General features: G+C 36.0%; 1 protein-coding gene across 2 annotated transcripts in view; it reads left to right on the forward strand.

Annotated features, from left to right (window-relative positions):
* The window catches only part of LOC149552236 (peroxisomal acyl-coenzyme A oxidase 1-like), a 192,641-nt gene that overhangs the window by 117,911 nt on the left and 53,720 nt on the right, over nt 1-21,010 (forward strand). The window lies entirely within an intron of this gene.

Consider the following 21,010-nt stretch of genomic DNA (forward strand, 5'->3'; position numbering starts at 1 on the left):
AATCAGAACCTTCTAATGTTGAAGAAGCACTTTCAAATCAGTCTTGGAAACAATCAATGATTGAAGAATACAACTCTATATTGAAAAGTGATGTATGGGATGTTGTACCAAGACCAAAGAACAAATCAGTCGTTTCTTCCAAATGGCTATTCAAAATTAAACATGCATCTAATGGCAGCATTGAAAAATACAAAGCCAGATTTGTAGCTCGAGGGTTCTCTCAAAAAGAAGGCATTGATTATGAAGAAACATTTGCTCTAGTTGCCAGGTATACTTCAGTCAGAACCATCTTAGCAATTGCAACATCCAAAGGATGGAAGGTACATCAGATGGATGTCAAAACAACGTTTCTCAATGGCAAGATTGAAGAAGAAGTCTATATTGAACAACCAGAAGGATTCAATACTTATGACAACAAAACTCATGTTTGTAGATTAAAGAAAGCACTTTATGGACTCAAATAGGCTCCCAGAGCTTGGTATGAAAGAATAGGCAACCACTTATTGAAGTTAGGATATTCCAAAAATGAAGCTGGTCTTAATTTATATTTCAAAACTAATGGTGATGATATGATTATCCTTGTATTATATGTTGATGATTTGCTAATAAGAGGTGAGGAACATCTCATAAAACAATGCATATAAGAGGTCACAATAGAATTTGAAATGAAAGACTTAGGGCTACTTCACTACTTTATGAGATTAGAAGTCTAGCAACAAGACAACTGCATTATTCTGAATCAGGAAAAATATACAATTGACATTTTAACAAAATTTGGAATGATGGAATGTAAACCAACACCTACTCCTATGGAAGTAAATCTACACAATTTGAAAGATGATATGAACAAATCTGAACCTGCAGATCCTACTTACTACAGACAAATTATTGGATCTCTAATGTATTTAGTGAATACTCGTCTTGACATATGCTATGCTACTCATGCCTTGAGTTAGTTTATGTGTGCACCAAAGAAGATACATCTACATGCAGCTAAATATATTTTGAGATATCTAAAGGGCACTATTGGAATGGGAATCAAATATGATAAAGTCAACATTGAACTTCTTGGATATTCAGATTCTGATAGGGCTAGCAGTTCTATTGAATGGAAGAGTGCTTCAGGTAATTAGATATCATAGATAATAAATTTAGGTTGCCATCATGGACATCTCGAGACATTGCTTAAGTGCAAGTAGAGATCATGAGTAACAAATTTTCATGGACATCTCTAGACATTGCCTAAGTGCAATTAGAGATCATGAAATTTTATCACTATGGACATCTCTAGGCATTGCTTAAGTGCAAGTAGAGATCATAGGAAATATTTTATTTTGCTTCAAATAACTAAGAGATTCTAATATACATTGTGTTGATAACATAATGATTTTGTTATCTGATTTCATTGATTACTTGCAGCACTCTAATGATGTATTACTTCTCCCTTGCTAAAGAGGGAGTGTTGATGTTTTAGCATCAGTAGAAGTAAAACATTGATTATCTGATATACTAATCTGTGCTTATAGATGAATTGTTACTGCTGATTATCATACCTACATATATGTATGTATATATACATACATACATATATATATATATATAAAAATATAAATATAAATATATATATATACACACACATATATATACTTATGTATATGTGGCTGTGAATGTGTATTGTATGATCAACAACAGTTAACTAATCTACTGTTATCGGGCTCCATATTGTTATCGGCAGATATGTTATTATCGGGCCTCATGCTATTATCGGGCTTCTTGCTTAAGCACCTTATGATTTGTTTTGTTTTAGCTAAGACAAGCCTCCGAAGAAGCATGAGCCACGTAGAGTCATGACTCTTCGGAGTCATGGCTTTCCATATTGTATATATGTGTCGTACAAATCGCAGAGAATGGATATCTATAACCGGCATCTCCAAAACCTGCGACTTGTCAAATTACATTGTTTACTATAATATAATTTGCAGAATAAATCATATTCATCTGTCTCTTCTATTCATCCATGATCTGAAGATAGGAAGAAGGTTGATCGTGAGCAACCTGCAGAGCACTTGTGTAGAACACATATTCAACACAACAACTATTCAAGTAAGAACATTCTCTGCTACCATTATCATTGTAATTGTTTTGTCTATCAGAGGTCCACAGTTTTAACAAAATCAAAGGGAAAACCGAAAGCAATGACTTGAGTAAAACCAAAGGACCAATAGCCAACAAACACACTAAAAAAAGAGAAAATGGATGTTGAAGGCTTTAAAGATCAAGCTTAGGCTTGAAAAATAGATAAACTAAGAAGACTTGACGAAAGCCTCCAGTAAAAGGATTCATTAAATTAATTGGAATTGATGGTTGATCAATACTATCCAATTAAATAACAAACTAAACTCAAAGAAATGTGAAACTAAGTTGAAAATGTTTCATACTATTACCTGCATTTTGTGGTGACAAAATGTAGGACAACACTACTTACACGCTTAGTTGCTGCTAGGTATATAATATCCTCTCAAGGTTTGCTGCTAATTGGTTTTTCACATTTTGACCTCTATTTATTAATTTTCCCATAAGAAAGTCTCTAGAATATCACAACAGAAAATTGAATACAAATAATTTAACATAAAATCTCTGGAAGGTTTTATTATGGAACCATGCATGTCGAATTGACTTTGAGAAAAAACTAATACAATTGCGATTTTTTTGATAACTTTTTAATGGTCTTTGACAAGAAAGAATGACAACTTAAGAACGGTCTAGGGTAGAAAACCAATAGTAACTTAAAAACTGATTACATCATATTCAAGCTCATTGAATAAGGCTTAAATTTGTTAAGTAGGAAGAGCATTAAGTTAATTAACTGAAGGAGGAAATAACTTGAGCCTCAGGGATCACTCACTTTAATCCAAAAGAAATTAACACCACAGGGATGACTACGTATAGAATCACAGGTGCATGGGGATAGGAGGTGCTATATTAATTAGTGCAGTGAAGATTCTTCTCTATAGTTGCTGATTCGACTAAGGGGGCGCACACATGCTAGAATAACTAATTAGTAACTATAGCCTAGTGAGGAGGGGATTCTAGTTGCCCACCCTTAATGGCATCACAAAAAAGAGATATCATGTCAACTTTGTTGCAAGGTTTGTACCCACAACCCTTGCGCCCGGTGTGGCTGCACATTGGTTCAAGTGCACCTACGGGCGCACCAGAGTGCACACACTTGTGTACCTAGTGTGAACTCGTGGTGCAGTACAAGGCAGGAGAATCCCCAAAGAGATGTCCTAGCTCCCAACAATTTAGCACACAACGGAAACACAACACAAGATACAATATTTGATATCAACTGATTAAATGCAATGTGCTACGCTGTAAGGCCTTCCCGGTTATGGCCAAATGCAAAGCAAGTAATAGTTTTACAAGATCCCTCAAGATCCAACCCAAACCCTAGCTAGCTAGATCAGTAAGAAAACAAAACTCTAGTAGAAACCTCTAACAAGATCTAAACTTGTACTTGTGAGTCACGAAGCAACCTTCTTGTTTCCCAAGCCGCACTTAGCCATCAGCTCTGCTACACTTCGCTCCTCTCAACTACTCCATGTTGAACTCAATAATGATTGAAGACTCCCTAAGACCCTCTACTTATACCCAACTAAGCCACAAGTTGGCCTAACAAATTACAAATTAAATAAAGCCTTATATTAAATATATATTTAAGCCACAAGTCGGCCTGCAACATATATTCAATACCAAATGCCTTAGAAGGCTTACAACAATTATTAAATACACGTAGAAGAAATAACCAAAACCCAAATAGGTCCACACATGCTTCCACGATCTCTCCATATCACGATCACACTCCTCACATTAAATGCACCAAGTCAATTGATCAAATCCACAAGAACTCCGTTTGGCAAGCCCAAACTGCCGAGTGTCAACAAAAGCCACAAGCATCGCCTAGCTCCCACAAGCATTGTCTAGTTCCACACATAGTATACACCGAGCAACAGTATGTGCCAAGCAACAGTATATGCCGAGCTTTTTTAATGACCGAGCACCTTGGCCAACATTACACCCCAGAACTGCCCAATAATGACCAAGCACTAGTCCTATGACTGAGTTCCCCAACTCCAAGGTCCAATCACTTCACCATGCAAGATTGCCAACTACCCTAGGATGCTCCTGCATCAACCCGGGTGCACCCATAGGCTTACATTATAAAAGTAGGCCCAAAACTTAATAAAAAGAAACTGTTTAGAAGATGTTATGTTCTTGACACAATAAGCAAGTAGTCTAAATAAATATCAGTGGTGGTAAATTTAATAATACTTTGTCCAACGTTTTACAGTTACATATTTGTTATATTTTTCAGTATTTTAATGATTATAATATCTGATGGAAATGATTTGACACTATCGGTTTAGGAGTTACAAAAAATTTGTAACTTCTTTATAACCATGCGATAGGAGAAACTTCTATAAAAGAAGGCCCGATAAACTTGAAAAAGAGAGAAGTGTGTGGATTAATAATATTTTTTGGAGAAAAAGAATAATCCATACTTGTGTTATGTGTGAAACAATCATTAGATTGATATGTGCAATTAATTTCTTAGAAAATTGTGGGTAGCATGAAGATCAAAAGTTCTGATTGAAATCCATTAAAGATACAGAGCATTCTTATTTAGATACATATATGCTGAATAGAGAGTCTATCTGGGATACATAAAGCAAGAACAGTAGATTTAGTTTTACAATTATGTATATTTTCTCTTATTTTTTCCTATATATAATACATATATATACAGTTACACACATGTACCCATACACTCCCAAACCCCTATTTTTTTTCATGCACCCGTCCCAGCAGCTGAACTGGTAACTTAGCATGTCAATTCTAGTGATAGGCAAACCTAGGAGAAACAAAATCGACTCATTTGATACTTCATCCTTGTCTATTTTTTGTCTTACGATTAATTTGCAGTATTTTCAGATCTATAGGATTTATAATTTTTTTTTGATTGGTAAGATGAGAGTTTATTCTATTCTTTTACTTGTAAACCGGAAACCCTAATACATGCAGAGAACTGCCGAGAATAAAACTTTTTACAAGATGACTTAAGGGGAACAAAAGTAAAAAATTTGCAATTACACGAATATTTTAACATGAAAACAATTGATTCAAAGAGTTACAAGGATAAACAATTCAACCTTTGGGCCATAAAAACTGGCCAGATGTCATAATAGCTGTGGTTGCCAACCTGGAAAATAAATTGCCAAACAGTGATGTGCCATTCCATCTTGGCATTACCTCCACTGGCTTTTAATGAGCAAGCTACAAAAGCACCAACCACCATGGAGTTCTTCACCAGCCGCAAATGCAAGCTCCATAACTCCTGATCCGGCTTCTGATTTGTGCAAAGACTTGCTAACACGGTCCTCTTCCATTTCCGAGCAAATTATCACATATGGTTCTACAATAGGATGTTGAAGCACTTCCTGGTAACCATCCACAGTTAAGTTTTGCAGGGGAGCTAAGCTATAAACTCTGAGCTTCCAATCCCAATGCATTACCCATGGTGCTCTTTAATGTACCAGGATAACTGCAATAACACAATGATTCTGATTCAAAGACAAAGCACTCATAGCCAGCCTGTGAATGCAGAGGAAAATAGTCTGTTGCTTTTTTCTTATCCACCTTACCGAACACATCCACTTGTGATTCCTCTTGCTCCTTAGGAAGAGCTAAATTCTTCATTTAGTAAGAATTGGAATGCTCATTCATATACAAACTCACTTTGGACAACTGCTCCCAGTTAATCTGAATCTCAAATAATGGTAATCTGATTCCTGTATTCTTTGGTGTTCATAACTCCATTCCCTCCCGAAATTCAATGCACTGAGTTCAGAGTTCAGTGGTGAACACTTTTCTTAAGCCCAATGTCCAAAACACCAATTGCACATAGCAACAAAGTTACAAAACCTTTGTAAAGAAGGAATGAAAAGAACAAAATGTTAATTTTAGTGATCAGAAATAACAGTAAATTAAAATAGAGAGAGAGACACAATTGCACAACACGACTACCCTGGGAAAACCTCCAAGTTGGAGGAAAAAACCCAGCACAAATTAGATCATCTATTATTGCCCTTTTATCAATCAATTTACATATCACACAGTTATTGATTTGCTGAGGATCACTGATCAATGAGACAAATCATAAATATCGCCAAGCAAGGATGTATCGCCACTGTATAATTAGATCCATGTCTAGATCTGACTTGATAATCACAGTTATAATTCACAGCTTTGATCTGAGTGTAGTTCGCTGCTACTACTGTTACAATTAGACTGGACCGCTTCCTTATTGAATTTGCTGCCAGGAGTATAAATATCACGCCTGATGGAATTCGCTGGCAAGACTATATATTTTGCTGCTTTATGAATTCGCTGCCAAGAGTATCCATGTGAGTGCTTTAGGAAATTAGCAGGTCAAGGTATATGTCACAGGTATTTTTCATGTGTTTGATTACAATTACAAGCCTCATATATATATTTGGGGACAACAAATTTATATTTTAATTGACTTTTGCCTCCAGCTAGGTGGCCCTTCTTTGGTGCCAATAATTTACAATTTAAATTTATCTTTCAGCCCTTTACATAAGGCGATATGTAATGTAATTGATTTGACAAAAGGGCCTGATGATATAATTTAGCTAGTATCTGATCTAGCTATAACCAACACTCCCTCTTAGCTAGGAAGGATACTAAAAGCATTATGGACTCCTTCCATGATACTCATCTCACATTGCCCGTGGAGGATGAATAAAAAGGTATCATCATGGACTTCTTCCATGATGTCCATCATGCAAGCTCACAGAGGATGGATCCACCTTGCATTGCTCGTATAGGGTGGAAGAGGTATAATAAGGATACTATTCCCTTGCATTGCGTGCAAAGGTTGGTCCTAGTTTGCATTGCCGGTAGAGTGGGTGAAACCATAGTTATGGGACTCAAACTCACCTCTGACTTAGAAAGTCAAAATTTGACTCTGATTTGGACTCGGCGACCGGACTCGGCTAGGACTTAGCTAGTACTCGAAAAATCGGAAAACCCATGAAATTCAAAGACTTTTAGGGATTTAAAGATTTTTTCATGCATCATTTAGTAAATTAATATCAAATAAACAATAATTGAGATAAATAGAAGCTACTTAACCCTCATACACAATTTTGCATAGATCACATAAGTATAATAGAGAATTTCTGAAGGGAAAAACTGAATTACATAATAGAAAGTTAAACACAGTGTCATTGTCAAATGTCTACAATATATGAAATCCATGGAATCAAAAGTTGAAAACATATATCAAAATATCAGCTAGAGTGTAGAAAACTAAGGTTCATAGTAGCCTATGCCCTTCTATGAATACACCTAAGATAAGTCATGGAAGACTCAGATTTTGAGAATTATGTTTGTTACAACTTATGTGTGCATTGTAGACAACAATAGGGCTCTCAAGTATGTCTACCAATTTGCTTGGTAAAACACAACCTTTAATGGTAAAAGTCTTTTAATAACAATTATTGTTGGCTTACAAATTATTGCCAAGAAAATGATCAAGGACATAGCTAGCAACACATATACATGTAAGTTTGAAAGTTTATAACTTTATGTACAACACTAGAGAGTTCTAACATTCATGAACACATAAGTCTAAAGAAAAAAAAAAAACTCAAATACATCATTATAGAATTCTAACACAAATATATGTAAATCTGAAAATATCTGTACAACATTACTAAACTCTACAATGCTGAAAGTGACTTCTTCATAATGAAACCCAGATAGCAACCAATATTGGCAGCTCTTCAATTTGGGTAACTATCCTTCATTTTGAGATGCAGGGCTATTTAGTTGTGTAATTTGCTATAACCTGGTTAACGAAATTTGAAGATTCGAACATTAAATTTCCTATAATATTCAAGATTTTCAGACATAAATTTGAAGATTTAAGATTTAAGATTCAATCCTTAATAAATTCTTGACATACCACAACATTTTCAGAATTAATATACATTGAATAAAAAACCTTCTAGAAATCTCTACCTTTTAAAAAAAAAATAAAGAAAAAAAATTGAAGAAAGAAAAATAAAATTAAAAACAAATTCGAGAGAGTCCTGGGCCCGGGACTCGGTGAGTCTACGTGGACTCTGCCAAGACTTGGCTGAGTCAAAGTCCTGAGGCCATTTGCCTCGGAAAGGCCATCTCTGCCTTGAACTCGTAGAGTCTGGGACCACTGGTTGAAACTAGTAGGTGTATGAATGATGCTAAGATTCCCTCTCAGCGAGGGTGGTGCTCTCTATAATTCCAAGTCTATCTCTAAAGTATTCAAACTTCACTTGAGTAGGAGGCTTGTTGAGAATATCTGCTATCTACTCATTTGTGCTGATATATTTCAGCTGAATGATAACCCTCTGTACCATGTCCTGAATATAGTGATAATGAGTTTCCACATGCTTTGTTTTGTCATGAAATACTATATTCATAGACATCTTTATACAACTTTGATTCTCACAATGCATGATGAAGGATCCAAAGGTTGTCCAAACAACCCAGTAAGGAGCTTGTGAAGTCACACCACTTCCCTTGAAGCAACACTAGTGACAATGTATTCTACTTCAGCAGTACTCATAGCAACAGAGGACTGTTTCCTAGAGGCCCATAAAATCATGGTAGATCCCAAACTGAAGCATAATCTAGAATGGCTCTTTTTGCTGGTACTACTTGCCCAATTTGAGTCAAAATAACCTTCCAAGGTAATAATAGTGTTGAGAGCATATCCCAACTTGTAGCCAATAGTACCACACAAATATTTCAATATATGTTTGGCTGCAATGAGATGGACATGCTTTGATTCATTCATGAACTAGCAAAGAGTACTGTCCTCATAGCAAATACCCGCACTAGTGTTAACTAGATACATCAAGGATCGAATCAATTGCTTGTACTCAGTTGGATCTGCAAAATCAGAATCAGCAGCACATTCACTCAACTTTTTCTAGTTAGTTTCCGTAGGAGTTAGCATATGCTTGCAGTCCATCATACCAAATCTTTTCAAAATATCTATAGTATATTTTCCTTGACTTAAGATAATCTCATTAGATATTTTCCATACTTCTAACCCATGAAAGTAATGCATTAGTCCTAAGTCCTTCATTTCAAATTCAGTAGTTGATTCTTTCTTGCATCTAATGATAAGACTTTCATTATTGGTTAGAAACAAATCATCCACATATAAAACCAAAATCAAAATCTCATCCTTACATACTCTGAAATAAAGATTAGGATCAGCATTGCTCTTACAAAATCCTAAGCTTACAAAATATTTGTCAACTCTATCGTACCATGCTCAAGGGGCCTCCCCGAGTCCATAAAGAGCTTTCTTTAATCTGCATATATGAGATTCTCTTTCATGAATCTCATAACCTTTTGGCTGTTCAATGTAGACTTCTTCCTCAATGACACCATTTACGAAAGCAATCTTTACTTACATTTGGTGTAACATGCAACTTTTAGTTGCATCAATGACCTTAATAGATCTAATTGAATTATATCTAGCTGCAGGTGCAAATGTTTCCTCATCATCTATGCCTTCCTTTTAAGTAAAACCATGAGCTACAAATATAGCTTTATATTTCTCAATACTACTATCAGCAAAATGTTTAAACTTAAATAACTAGTTTGAGCATAGTTAAAAATCTTGGTCTCGATACTATCTTGACCGACCCAAAAAAATCCAAAATTTCGGAACTGCCAAAATCTCAACAAAAAAACTGCAACAAATACACTTTTATCAAACACTTGAAAATATATAATTTCTTAAAATAATCTTAAAAACCCACACATATAACAAATTTATAAAAGGTATTTTGATTTGAGATATCCGCCATATATTAGCTTGGTTACCTAGTTCTCCCCCTAGCCCATCGAACTAGGCAAATTTTGAACTGGTCCTTGGTTTTGGTCCCAGTTCCCTTTTGGGTTCCACTTGGGTTCAAACCTAGGTAGGCTGGTTCCTCCAGGCCGAACCTAGGTTGAGACATGGTCGAACAAGAGTAGACCTAGGCAAACCAAGTACAATTCCACCGAGAAACATTCTATAATTTAATGCAGAAAATTATTATTACAGAATTTGAATAAAGATCTTTAATATTATAGACAATATTTGCTAAAGTTTAGATATTTGTTGCATCAAATTAAACTAGCACTCAAGATATCTTCCAGTGAAATTTTATATCCAATTGCTGATAATGACCCCTGCCTGCTTAATTGGAAGCTTTTTATTGTGATAAATCATATTTTAAACATTAAACATCTTCAATAAGTGAAGGGAGTTGCAAGCTACTTATATAACATTTTTTCAAGTAGGATCTTATTACAAACCAACAAGCTCTTTGTACAATGAAAAAGTAATAAGCATTTGACAAATTAAAAAGCAAGAATGACAATAGTGCAACTGATCTCATTTACATTGGCACTATTTGTGAATCGATTAATGCTTTTGATTATGAGAAGAAGAAGATCAAGATTTAGATAATCCATTAGATGATTAAAACTTAGTATAAAGTTCTAATTGTTGAAAGTCAAAATAATGATACTTGGACTCTATATTATTTAATATTTTGGTGGTTCTAAGAGATATGATGTTATGATTACAAGTTTTTGTAGTTTTTATGATACTATTTGGCATTCTAATCTTTATTCATTATTCTTGGCTGCATACATATGTATATGTATGTATGTACATGTTTTTGTACTAACAAACCCAAACGAACTCAAAGGCCATTAAATTTTTTTCCTGTACCAACGAACTGGTTCTTCGAACCCGAATTTGAACCGGTAACGTAATATATTAATCAAAGTCTTGACATAAACACATAACAATTTGTCAATAGTATGTTTTTGTACGAGTTTTTGCCTCAAAAAGGCTGCCTTTGCCTCAGACTCGCAAAGTCCTGCTCGGACTCACTAAGTCCCGGAACACTAGGTGAAACTACTAGGTTTATGAATGATGCTGAGACTCTCTCTAAGTGAGGGTTGTGTTCTCCATAATTCCATAGTATGTTTTTATACAAGTTTTTGCCTCAGAAAGGCCGCCTCTACCTTGGACTCGCAGAGTCCCGAAACACTGGGTGAAACTACTAGGTGTATGAATGATGCTAAGACTCCCTCTCAGCGAGGGTTGTGTTCTCCATAATTCCAAGCCTATCTTTGAAGTATTCAAACTTCATTTGAGTAGGAGGCTTGGTGAGAATATCTGCTATCTACTCCTCTATATGTTTTGATTACAAGAGATATGATCTTATGATTACAAGTTTTTGTAGTTTTTATGATACTATGTGACATTCTAATTGTAATTCATTATTCTTGTTTGCATACATATGTATATGTATGTATATACATGTTTTTGTACTAATGAACCCAAACGAACTCAAAGCCCATTTAAATTTTTTCCTGTACCAACGAACCGGTTCTTCGAATCCAAACTTGAACCCAAACTTGAACCGGTAACATAGTATATTAATCAAAGGCTTGACATAAACACAACGATTTGTCAAATTACAACTTGCATATTAACATAGAAACATTTACCAAAAAACAAGTGCAACTCCTAAATAAGCATAAGTTTTGTACATATCAAACTTCATGAAACTACAACTTCTGAAAGATATTAAGTTTTAGTGTCGATCAAAACTAGAAATAGAAATCATAAATTGCGTCTACGAGTAAAGCTCAAAAGCGATTGCTGCTGTTGGGTCAGTGTCACTGAAGTAGTTGGAACATCCTCAATGGGTCCCTCAATAGGTGCTTACATAGGTGCTTGACTCCACTTATGTTCCTCCTCTTCATGTGCTGCCACTTCTGCATCACACTCATCTGCCTCAACCTCATACTTAGCTAGCTGCTCATTAGTGAACAAAGGATTTCCATGCACATCCACATCCTCACCATCAGGAGGAGGTAACCATTTGATCCCAATATTGACTACATAAAGCATTAAAGGGAAGATCATTGTATATCCAAAATCTTGCAACAACCACCTTTGTCTTCTCATGCATCTCTTTGTTCCATGCAATGCCTTTCAATCAAGGCTAAGCACTAGGAGTGTTAGGTGGAACCCAAAAGTCTGAAAGATGACCCCTCACATTCTCGGATGATGATCCTCGTAGCAGTGGCCCCATGGAAGAAGAATCCTTTGCACCTATTTGAGACCCTGTAGAACTAAAATCTCCCATTGAGGCAGCCATGGCATTCAGTGTCCTCTTTTTTGCTATCTTCTTTTGCTCCTATGCATTAAGGCTTGTTATAGCCTCCCTAGTAGCCTCTTTAGGACAGTTATCACATGGTGTGATATCATGGCCTTATATCTTTCCAATTTGATATTTTAGTTGAGTTATACCCCCACTCATCGACTTAGGACAGCGGTTACAATTTATATCTCCTCGTTTTGCTCCCGATGTCCCATGTTTCCAAAAGTCATTTCTACCTCTGCTACCAACCATTTTCTAGAGGATATTGATACTGATTTTTGTTACTTGCAAGTCTGCAACTGCAAGAATAATGAATCAGACTTTCTGAGACTGAGAGGACATAAGGAATAATTACAACGTAAGGATCGATGATCATTTTTAATGGCTAATCTTTGAATTATTTTGCTGAAGAATATGTCAAAGTTCGAATACTCAATGCTCATAATCAAATGCATAAAAATTTATTTGATTTGCAATTATTTAAAAGTACATATTCTATTTATTACACTTTTGATGACCCCTGTTCTGATATGAAATATGAAGAATTGCAATATGGGCGTCTTTGAACAGATTCTTGTGTCTTAAATAAATAAGGGCTGGGTGTTTGTAACTTGTACAGTTTCATTTTCCTTACCATTTTCAAATACACACTCTTCCATTATGGAGTCTTCAGTAGGTTCAAACAATGGCTAAAAACTTGGACTGATAAAGTAATTGACTAAAGTTAAACTTTTAAGAAATACATAATTCGAAATACAAGCCTTTTTTAGTGATGACAGATGTAACTGTTGCATATGGAATGAAAATAAATAATGAGGAAACTGTCAGCAAATCTCTTAATGAATATCTCATTAAACTTTCTTTTATGAATTGCTTCTAGCTTAATTCTATAAGCCTTAAGGTTCCTTGTAATGTCCCCTTTTTCTGGGACATTGTAATTCTATGTTGCCGGCTCACTTCGCCTAGATTTCGGGGGCAAAAAGGTTCTTTACGGGTTTTAGTTCAAGATTTGGCCTAGACATTTCTAGTTTCAGACCCATCAGAGCAATTTTGGCAGGTTGTCTAGATGCTTACTATTTTTAGTAAGTAAACAAAACTCAAAATTCTTGGTATCTCAGAGTTGGTTTGGAAATGTCTCGCCTAGAGCTTTCCAATGAGCTATTGCACGTGCTTATCCAAATTCATTTGGTCAGTTATTTTGATGCTTGATGATTATATGGTTTATTAAGTGACTTTTAAAGTTCATTTAACTTGTCACTTTATTTTAAAAAGGTATTATGTTCACTTAAGTGACTAAAGGACAAAAATGGTGTTTTATCCGACATTGCCTAAAAGGGCATGCATCACATTAGGAAAAGGGATAAAGGTACACAGGCTCAGCTTGGCGAGTTATAATGAGGATAATATTTATAAACAAATATTAATCTAGGAGTTGGAAACAGTGACTGGTTATCTTTTCGAGGACGCAAACCATTGAAGAAGCTTTTGGAGGTTGGATGTAAACCTAGCCTCCTTATAGGTTTAATCTGCATTTGCCAATCTGACTGTTATTTCTATTTATAAGATTGGATTATTTGGATTATTGCATGTTATTATATTGTTGTTATATAATACAGTAACATATTTGGTGGTTATTTAACTCCTGGATTATATATGTACTTCTGAATATTGGAGGAATAAACAAACTTTTTAAAGTTTTCTTGTATCCAAATCTGCTGGTTACAAATCGATTAAAGTTATGGAATTTATATCAAATATTGGCTTTCTGTTCAGTTTTAAATCTGCACGTTTATATCAAGGGTTTTTAGTAGAAAAATCCGGAAAGGGATACTACAGTGGTATTAGAGCCTTGATCTTGCCATCCTGTGAAATTTTGTGCAAAATAGTTATAGATATAATTTTGGCTGAATACTGCCTGGTGATTTGACAAAAAAAAGAAGGGAATTTGCATTATAGTTATTTGGAAGTGTTAATATTGAAAAACAAGAAGATTCATTTCTGAATAGACTTGACACCTGAGGTTTACTGAGCGAATAAATAATTCTTGCTGTGTCACGGGCTTTTGTATGAGAAATTAATGGGTTAAGGAGTTGTTGAAGACGGGCCAAGAGTCCCAGGATAGAAACAATTTGATTTTGCTAGTAATTTTCGAAGAGAATTGAGCATACCTTGCATACAAAATGGTATCTTGTTTTAATAGGGGTGTTTTGAATTGGCATTCATCTCAAGAAGTGTCGTGAATCCCATCCTTTGCTGTGTTTAAATATTTTGGTTATGAGACAACATGAGAATCATTAATTCTTGAGTTGTCAGGTGTACCAGTAGGAAGTCACACAGTCTTCCTCTTCAATAGATGCTGTTGCTGTGGAGGATTCCAGAACGCATTTCCAAATGCAATCACTTAAAACATAAGAAGTTGCCACAGTTATTGGCGCCATTTGTATTGAAGCACAGGTTGCCACAGAAAGTCACGGTTTGGCCCTCCATCTGTGGGAATACATCTCCACGTCCACATTCAGCAAAGAGCATACGGCTATTGGAGTCGATGGGGTCAAGAACAATATTCTCCATAGATAAGGTATTGTTCATACAGCAGTAGCGGTTGGGATTGGCTTATGCTTAACACCGTACGTCGGAGGGTCACCTATAGGCTTGGTTGGATGTGTTAATAGTAGACATAACTCTTGAAGGTGCCGTGTCATTGAAAGGAGTGGCCACGTTGGGAGATAATAAGAATATTGCAGCTGGAGTTGAGACGTTATCACCATCCACTAGTAATAGTTCAGTATTCTAGCCACGGGGGCAACATGGAAATGTATGGGATAAGCATAATAGTCGGGTACAACATGTGGCAGGTTGCAAACGACATTTGAGGGCAAAACGTGAATGTTGGAAGTGTTTGTTGAGACCAGGATAGGACTCTAGTTGCTACTTAATCCAGTGGCATTGCTACATGTTAATCATCTACCTCTCCCAGTCACGTTCCAGTACAAAATACGGTGGTTTCCAACAAAAATTTGTAGTGGAGCGGTATATATGGTGTCAAATGGCAGATTGCTAGTGATATTGATTCTAAGACATATCTAATGGCAACTAGTAACGTGGGTTTATAGTGACGGACATATTCCCTGTAATCAAGCCGGAGTTCCATACATGTACACCAGACAGTACGGTTGGAACAGCAATTGAAGGACGTTGCAGATAATTGGTGGTCAAAATGTAAGGACTGAAGATGAGTCGATGGTTAGTACAATCTTAAATCTCGCCACAATTGCTCACCTCATCACAGGTCTACACCTATATCCTTCCACATTATCGAAAATAACTAATGCTGTTATAATTATCATTTGTATTCTAAGTACAGATTGAGAATATCATCTTACTGTCATAGATGTTATACTATGAATATTGAGTTTAAGTTTTGTCTGACCATATTGGGTGGAAATTTGGAATATTACTGGTTGTCTTTATTACTTCATAACATTTGTTTCAATTAGTGGTGGTATAGTATTTCATAGTTTCATACCTATTGAAGGATTGAGATTTCATGACAAATGTTCGACGAAATACCTTAAGCCCAGATCAAGACTCTTTGGTCAGAATTTGGGAAGTTTATTACAGCGATTGGCATTGAGTCGAAAGCATATTAAGGAAGTTGGACGGTACCATCTATATTTTGTAGGGGCATATCTCAGTGCAAGTTATCCACAGGTGACAGTTCAATAGCTATTTCATACAAGCAGCAGTACAAAGTAGACCTTGATCAGTCTTTCAATACAAGTATAGAAAGACAGGAAGTTGTTGAAGAGACAAAACATGGCTACAAGAGACCTTTAAAAGAATAAGAATTCAAGGTACACTTGTGATGGGCAAGTCAAAGATCCTTATGAATGTAAAACTGAAGGAGATTGTACAATGATCATAACAAATTCCCGTCAAAGCTTCAAAAAGAATTTCCTTTCATTGATTACATGGATTTTCAGCTAGGGCTACAGAACAAGACGGATATGATAAGAAATAAATGCTATGATTTGGCTCGAGATCTCCTTGGAGAGGACAGGTACAGAAATTTACATAAGGAAACCATTGATCAACTTGATAGTAGTACTACAAAGGAAGAGCAACCTTTGCATGATAATGACACAAGTATATTAATAGGTAATTGGGAGACAGTAGTATCTTATGGAGTTGTTTACACTAGTCCTTCTGATGAGCATGTTGATGGCCCATGTAGAAGAGTTGACCAAACCGCCAACGTTGGCAACTCCCCATCTTATTTAGACATGGAAAACACCAGCATCTTATTTGGTGACATGGAAATTAACTTGGATAAATTTTATGGTGATACTAGGCTGGAAATTATGTCAAACTTTGAGGAGGAACAAATGGACTGCAATGTTGGCAGTATAGATTATCTAACACACATTGAGTTAGAGGACATATCTAAAAATGTGGTCTCCCTAGGTGATGAAAAATCAGAAGATTCTTTGGAGAACAACCCGCTTGTGTTCAAAGGAGATGGTCAAAAACCATTATCACTCTGACTTATTGGATATGCTTTTGGTCAAAGAGGACAAACTTGTCCAAGTGTTGATAAGGATGGATGATTCTTCCAAATTGATTGAGGATCTCATGCAGAAGATTGTGATAGAAGAGAGACGTGGGAATGTATGTGGTGTCACAAGTCCTCTTTTACACACTATTTTTGAAACTTTGAAAATGATAAAATATGATTACTTGCAACTATTAATGGATAGAGATCTAGCAATACAATTTGGAAGGGACAAGGAGAGTGAGGTAGATGAGCTATGCCTTCAATTGAGCCTAACACATTACTCCTTCCGCAAAGCTGGAAATCAAACGAGTGGGCAGTCATGCATGAAGAAGATAACTGTGGTTCAAGGGCACAAGAAATCACACAAATCATTGAAGGAATCCATAAAGTGGGTAGATGTGAAGGCAAACAATGTAATTCAATCACGTGTTCCCTGTCTGAGACTTTCTATAATGAGAAAAATTCTATGGACCAGCAAGTTGATGAGTCTGGAAATTCTATTTTTTATGACAGCAGCTGTACATTTTCACAGGAGCACATGGTTAGTGATACAAGTGAGGATAATTCAGAGATTTCAATTAATGATGAACTTTTCTTTTATGAAGATTTTGACATAAGCGAGGATACTTATGGTGGAGTAGGAAGTTCAGATTTATCCTTAGCATGCTTCGAGGGATTTTTCAGCTTACCTAGAGATTTATCACCCAACTCTTATGAGATGGTCACGACCTACTTGTTGATTGGTGATTTTACTTGTTGGTATACTCCAACTATCAGTGGTTTGCCGGTGTATGTTAGTAGTATATTCGCTGATTCTATTTGGCTTTCAGGGGTCAATGAGTTATTTGCAGATGAATGGGGAGAACATACATTACCATACGTTCCACATGAGGTGTCTACATTTTTTATTCAGCAGTATATTGAAGACAATGTTAGCATTAATGATGTTGGTGATTCACCAACCATTCTTTCCTTTACCCAGTATCATGTTGATTGGGTGATCGGGGATCTAGAGATTTATCACCCAACTCTTATGAGATGGTCACGATCTACTTGTTGATTGGTGATTTTACTTGTTGGTATACTCCAACTATCAGTGGTTTGCCGGTGTATGTTAGTAGTATATTCGCTGATTCTATTTGGCTTTCAGGGGTCAATGAGTTATTTGCAGATGAATGGGGAGAACATACATTACCATACGTTCCACATGAGGTGTCTACATTTTTTATTCAGCAGTATATTGAAGACAATGTTAGCATTAATGATGTTGGTGATTCACCAACCATTCTTTCCTTTACCCAGTATCATGTTGATTGGGTGATCGGGGATCTAGGTGTTAATAGTATCTTACATCTGGTGGATTATGCTATGTTGTTACACAGTTACAGGATTATGATCTGTTGTTCCAGCCTTTTGACAAATTAGAGTTCCAGAGTTTGGGATTACTCCATTTTCACTAGGGTGATATGGTAGGAGTCAGGTTGGCCGGATCTGACATTGTCGTTGGCAGAGATATTACAGGGGTGGTACAGTGGTACAGATATTACAGGAGCTAGTCAGTGGTATCTCAAACAGCGTACGAGTTCTTATTTGGGATCCAGGTGGAGCATCCCTATGTATTGCCTTTTATCAGGGAGCTAGGTGGAGAGTTGGGTTGCTATCATTTTGTGGTGGATATTGGCATATTGTTGAGCTCCCATCTTCACTTGACAGTAGAGACTCGCAGGGTCACTCAAGGAGGGAGGCATTCATTTTCACTGAGGGTATTCGCACATAGGGCAACAACATATGGCAGTTGGTGTCCCTTTATGGTGAGACTTGGGAGCTTGGCATTTAGTTATTTGGCACATTGATCCCTATTGTACTGTTTCACCATTCCGAGTTTGGAAATATGCATGTTGGGGTACAACGGCTGAGGAGTAGAACCTCTTTCTCAAGGCAAGTATGGGATCCTGGAATTTGGTTTCTGTAGGTATGAGCAAATTGTTTGAGGGCAAGCAATCTTTGAGAAGGGAGGTAAAAAAGTTCTTTACGGGGTTTAGTTCGAGATCTGGCCTAGACATTTCTAGTTTCAGACCCATCAGAGCAGTTTTGGTAGGTTGTCCAGATACTTACTATTTTTAGTAAGTAAACAGAACTCAGAATTCTTGGTATCTCAGTGTTGGTTTAGAAACGTTTTGCCGAGAGCTTTCTAACGAGTTATTGCACATGCTTATCCGAGTTCATTTGGTCAGTTATTTTGATGCCTAATGATTATATGGTTTACTAACTAAGTGACTTTTAAAGTTCATTTAACTTGTCATTTTATTTTAAAAAGGTATTATGTTCACTTAAGTGACTAAAGGACAAAAAAGGTGTTTTATCCCACATTGCCTAAAAGGGCATGCATCACCTTGGGAAAAGGGATAAAGGTACACAGGCTCAGCTTGGGGAGTTATAAAGAGGATAATATTTATAAACAAATATTAATCTAGGAGCTGGAAACGGTGACTAGTTATCTCTTCGAGGATGCAAACCCTTGAAGATGCTTTTGGAGGTTGGACGCAAACCTAGTCTTCTTACAAGTTTAATTTGTATTTGCCAATCTGACTGTTATTTCTGTTTATAAGATTAGATTATTTGGATTGTTGCATGTTATTGTATTGCTGTTATAATACAGTAACGTATTTGGCGGTTATTTGTGTTAACTCCTGGTTTATATATGTACTTCTTAATATTGGAGGAATAAACAAACTTTTTTGTGTTTTCTTGTATCTAAATCTGCTAGTTACAAATTGATTGAAGTTCTGGAATTTATATCAAATATTGGCTTTCTGTTCGGTTTTAAATCTGCACGTTTATATCAAGGGTTTTTAGTAGAAAAATCCGGAAAGGGATACTACATTCTTGTTCTTGGTATTAAGTTTTAACTTCTATATGACATGCATTATGCCATTTGATTCTCACCAAATCACTGTTATACTGCTTATCAGAAAAGTTTCTTAAGCATTTAACTGTTATACTGTTAGTTGTTTATCAGAAAAGCTTCTTGTGCTGTTATACTGTTATACTACTATTGTTATCATTTAACTTCTTAATTCTGGTTGTTTGTTAAATAGATAGTTTTCATGTCAGGGACATGACATAAATGATGAATCATAAAATGATGCCCAGTCATGATTTCTTGTAATTGTTATGTTTAAATATTTAAACTTTAAGTGTAAAGCATCCCTATATGATATATTTGTGCAAGGCATAGATAATAATAAATATTTTGTGACCAACCAGAGTGGAATCTTCAATCTAGAATGACCAAAGATACTAAACAATTGTGAAATGGTCTAATTTGCAAGAACACACGGATGAATGGAGCTCCGATTTGAGTGATAAAACAACAAAGGGAATGTTGCTTCCATTCATGATGATAAATGGTTATGGAGCATCAATAGATGGTCTTGACTGTAAACAGTAAACAACCATACCTTGAGGCTTAAATGTTAAAGAGAATGGCGACTAACGACGTCTGAAACCCACACACAAAAGCTCGAAATTTACGAAAAATAAATGTAAAAAGAATAAGAAAAATGGGTTGGACGTTGTTTTTTAATTAAAAAACCCTCAAAAAAACACTTTATCCCCTGCGACTTTTCAACAATATAAACGCAGATAAAGCACGATATATCACAAATTTTTAATTATTGAAACGGTTGCAAAAATGGTTATATCGCTCGCGATATTATTCACTATAATATTTTTTTTGCATTTTATGCGTGGTATATCGCACTATGCATGGTATAATTGTGATTTTCTCAACTATGATTTTGTGGGTACAACAGACTTACCTTTGGGTCTTGGTACAATCTCCCAGACATCATTCTTGACTGTGGATTCATACTCTTCGTCCATGGCATCTTTCCATGCCTGTTGATTTATGTCTTCTTTGGTGCTGGAGGGCTCAGACTCAATAAGATTGCATATCAATCCAATGTAGTTGGAGAACTTTTTAGGTCTCATACTCTCCTTGAAGGTACCTTGACGGGCTGCAAACTTTTCAGCTTCTTGAATGGTGTTTCTTACCCAAAATGGTCTTTTCTTGCTCACTGTGATGTCTATTGGTCCATCAGTAGGATCCATCACTGCCAATACACATGGCAGATGTTAT

This window comes from Cupressus sempervirens, chromosome 6, assembly GCF_028749045.1.
Source record: "Cupressus sempervirens isolate cs-2001-9-10 chromosome 6, ASM2874904v1, whole genome shotgun sequence".
Classification (NCBI taxonomy): domain Eukaryota; kingdom Viridiplantae; phylum Streptophyta; class Pinopsida; order Cupressales; family Cupressaceae; genus Cupressus; species Cupressus sempervirens.